Below are 3,852 nucleotides of genomic sequence, written 5' to 3' on the forward strand. Positions count from 1 at the left end.
GAACTGGAAATACAATTTTATGGTAAGGAATGGCGTTGCCACGTTAGTGACAATACTTATCTAAAAAGAATTCAAACAAATATAAGCCTAGTTAAACATACCAATTATATCTTTAATATGCCAATCTGTTTTCAAGAAATGAGGAGTGGAGGAATTTGTTCCTCCGTCTCCCTCTTTACAAATTTTATTATGCGATTAATCTATTGTTTCGTTTACCTGAGAAAAATTCAGTTGTTTTCTTTCTCTCGTTTACACTCTTTATCTGCGCAGCAATTTCGAAAATGATTACCCACTTCTCATTACTACATGAAAATTTTAGGTTATCTTTCATTTTTAATAAAATAGTTAATTGCTTGGTGTAAATTGCGAATTTGAATGAAACCGTTAATATATTAGTAGCGTATGATTTCTTTATCATGGAAATGCCATTTCATTATGTCTTTACTGTGTACTCAATTTATTCCAATTTTAATGCTAATTGTTCTTGAACTAATTCTCGCAACAATATTTAATTCAGTGTAATTTATCATTGTTGAATAGATTATAGGCTTAAAAGGAAATCATTACAGGGACTATATATTTTAAGACTTACTTTACAGTACTTGAAAGATTCATATTTCGTATGATAAAAATTCTGAGAGCTAAACAAAATACTGAAGCAAATTATGTTTGTAATGAGAATGTATATTTTTTCCAAACATAATTTTATATATTGGTTCACTATTAATTTAATAAATAATATACAGTGTGACCCCCTATAACGCGGATTAAAAATTGCACCACTGCCTCCGTGTTGATAAATTTACGTTCCTATTGTTTTAAAATGAAATAACATGCATATTAATTTGTCACATTAAAAAAGGACGACATATTTATTTATTATTTATTTATTATAGTTTTCTGCTTGCTTCTTACTGTATACATTTATTACTTCAATACCATTTTTTGTTTGAGTTTGGATTAGATTTAAACCAAATTGCAATTAGTTTTAAGTCATATTTGCTTAAATTTTTCAATACATTTTATGGTAAATATTGGTAAAGGGGAGGCCAGTTTCGATGATCTTGATTTTGGCATAGAGTTTTGATGTGCAGTTGTTAGCCGTCGTTCGTTATTTCTTCAAAAATTATTAACAAAAATATATTACTAATATGCGTAACGTATGCACTTACTATGCGTAAATACATGTAACCATGAACACAGACGTGTCCGTTGGTTTACTATTAATGTAATTACATAATATATATATATTTACTTATTATTTTGATAGCATTTTATAGAAATGTTTGCAATCACACATATCGTATTACATCATGTACAATTAGTTGCAATATCATCCATGTTACTTATATTTCAATGCTGTATATACATATTTGAATAAATCTCATTGTTAGTATAACGTTCCATATAATTGAAAAACAATCGGATATCGTATAATCGACGTAACGTTCGAAACAATATTATAAGAACGTAGTTGCAAAAATTGACGACGAACTAGTGCGATATGCGTAGCTCGTAAACTGTCGGTGAATGGTGTGGTAGCTACCGCACACGTAAGTTAACACACACAGCAGCAAACTGCACTAGCTAGGTTGCAATAACCCTCTAGGTTTCCTCCACTGCCATCCATAATTACACTCTCAACATAGTAACTGCATCTCCAGTGCTCGAGATCGTCGCGTCTATTGTGAATGCACCAGTGCTGCGAAAGTGACGACTGAAAAGCAAACCACACACCGCGCAATCTTGCCAAGATGACAAGTATGACTTAGTATCACCATCATCGTCCTTTCGAAAGTACGCTTGCAAGCTGAACTTGTTACACGATAAACGTAATATGATTATAACTTTTTACTCGTCAGCTATCTTATGCAACATTACGCTGTAATACGTTTCGGATTTCCCTCCTGGACAATTGCGTGATTCGTTTCTGTGAGAAAAGTGAAAAGAATCTTAAATTAAGTAACATTAATGTATGCATTATCCAGTGTAGAATATTTTTTATTTTCTTAAAATTTAAACTCTACAGTAAAATTATTTATTATACTACGAGTGAGGATACTAACATTTTGAGTATTCTTCCAATAACCAGAATTTTTAAAATAACAATCGATCTTTCTCGTCGCATCGTCTATGCATTACATTGCTAAAAACTTATAGAATCACATGCAATAACTGTCAAATCTCCATCCTTGACACATAAAAAAAAAATAATATATTTAAGAAATAGTACGCCATTCCGCCCAACGTTCTCCTACGTAAATTTTCATCGCCGATGCAGATTCTACATTATAAAATTCATTCCTCGTCGTCTCCTGGAACAACATTGATCATTTTTATAATGTCCTTTAAAGTTTATACCTGCTCTAATTTTGATGAAGCCGGCATCCATCTTCAGGTATATAGACGAAGTCGGCGAAGTATACACATATTCTCTTTTCCTGAGAAAGTTTATATTGCTTGGTTTAAAGCGCCTAGGATATTTTTGACGAAGTAGGTGGAAGCATAAAATATCAAATAAGAAAATTAGGTTAATTTCTTATTACGTAACGCCTACAAAATTGTTCAAACAAGTTACTTCATAAATGTTAAGTAACACTGACGTGAATAAACTTGATGCGTAAACCGTTATTTGAAGATGCAGCATAAGTTTCGTAAAAGAGTTACTTGATAAATTCCAGTTTCAAATTATTCTTCGAAGGTATAACAAAATAATAAACACAAACTGTACATAATATAAACAGTACAGGAAATAAAACAATGGCAGACGGTATTGAGAATTAACATCTTGGAAGATACCTTACATCAGCTGTACTATGTGGAGGTGATAGAAGACGTTTAACCTCTTAGGTAGGGCTGAATTTTGCGCGCAGCTGTTTCTCTCTACGGCAGAGTTTGACGCGAATTACGTGTAAACGATACGCCACTGCAATATGTGACGGGTAGTGTTCTCTGCGCAAGCACATTGGTATCAAGTTTTTAATAACTAAACTACAATTTTTCTTGAAAATATGATGCATATACTTTAAGTTTCATAATTCACTTTAATAATTAATAATACAACTGTGTGTGACATATTTTAAAGCACGGTACGACACATAGACCCACGTCACGATTTTCACACTCATAGCGCGATAGTGTTTTCCAAATTGCTCTTCGTTTTCCATTTTGAAGCGACATTTTGAGATTGAAGATTCTAAAAAATTATAAGGATACGGGTCGGCATGTTAAAAAGAGCATCTAATAATGGTATATTTATTTTAACAAAAGCAAAACACTGGCGTATCAAAAACAAGGACTATATATTCTATCTGTATATTATTAACACTGTTATAAAACATTGCGTGAAGTAAGACAAATGAAAAAGACCATTTAGTTGAAACGGTGAGCGAATGAGTCAGTGGAGTGAGCCACTATAGTGGCGCGTCGTAATATAAGATGACATCCGCGAAAGCCACCATAGTGGCGCATCGTACCTAAGAGATTAACAACGTGCAATTAAAAGATCATGCGTGAAATACTTACGGGCTAACAAATTTGCACGTTTAAAACCTCAAACTAATAACAAATCTGTCTCCTAAAAACAAACTAAATTTCAGTGTAATGGTTGTTCATTCTTTCAACTAATTTTCAAGACTGATCTTACACAAATATTTAAGAACTCGATCACATTGAATATGTGTTTATGTGAACTCTTTAAATTACATTCGTGTTCTGGGTACACCTCTGTTGCAAGCACTTTCCAGCAACCCTACTGTAGTATCGGGAATAAAATATTATTATTATTGATGATTTATTTACAATAAATGGATTGTACACATGTTGATTAAACAGAAGAACGATGGTTCTAGA

General features: G+C 32.4%; 2 long non-coding RNA genes across 2 annotated transcripts in view; one reads left to right on the top strand and one right to left on the bottom strand.

Moving 5' to 3' along the window:
* The window catches only part of LOC112213281, a 136,500-nt gene that overhangs the window by 4,903 nt on the left and 127,745 nt on the right, over nucleotides 1-3,852 (bottom strand). The window lies entirely within an intron of this gene.
* On the top strand, nucleotides 903-3,487 carry LOC117151982. The gene is made up of 2 exons (XR_004462177.1): nucleotides 903-1,962; nucleotides 2,851-3,487. It is a non-coding gene; the product is annotated as an uncharacterized LOC117151982 (long non-coding RNA).

This window comes from Bombus impatiens, unplaced genomic scaffold (assembly GCF_000188095.3).
Source record: "Bombus impatiens unplaced genomic scaffold, BIMP_2.2 scf_0577, whole genome shotgun sequence".
In the NCBI taxonomy this organism is placed as follows: Eukaryota; Metazoa; Arthropoda; class Insecta; order Hymenoptera; family Apidae; genus Bombus; species Bombus impatiens.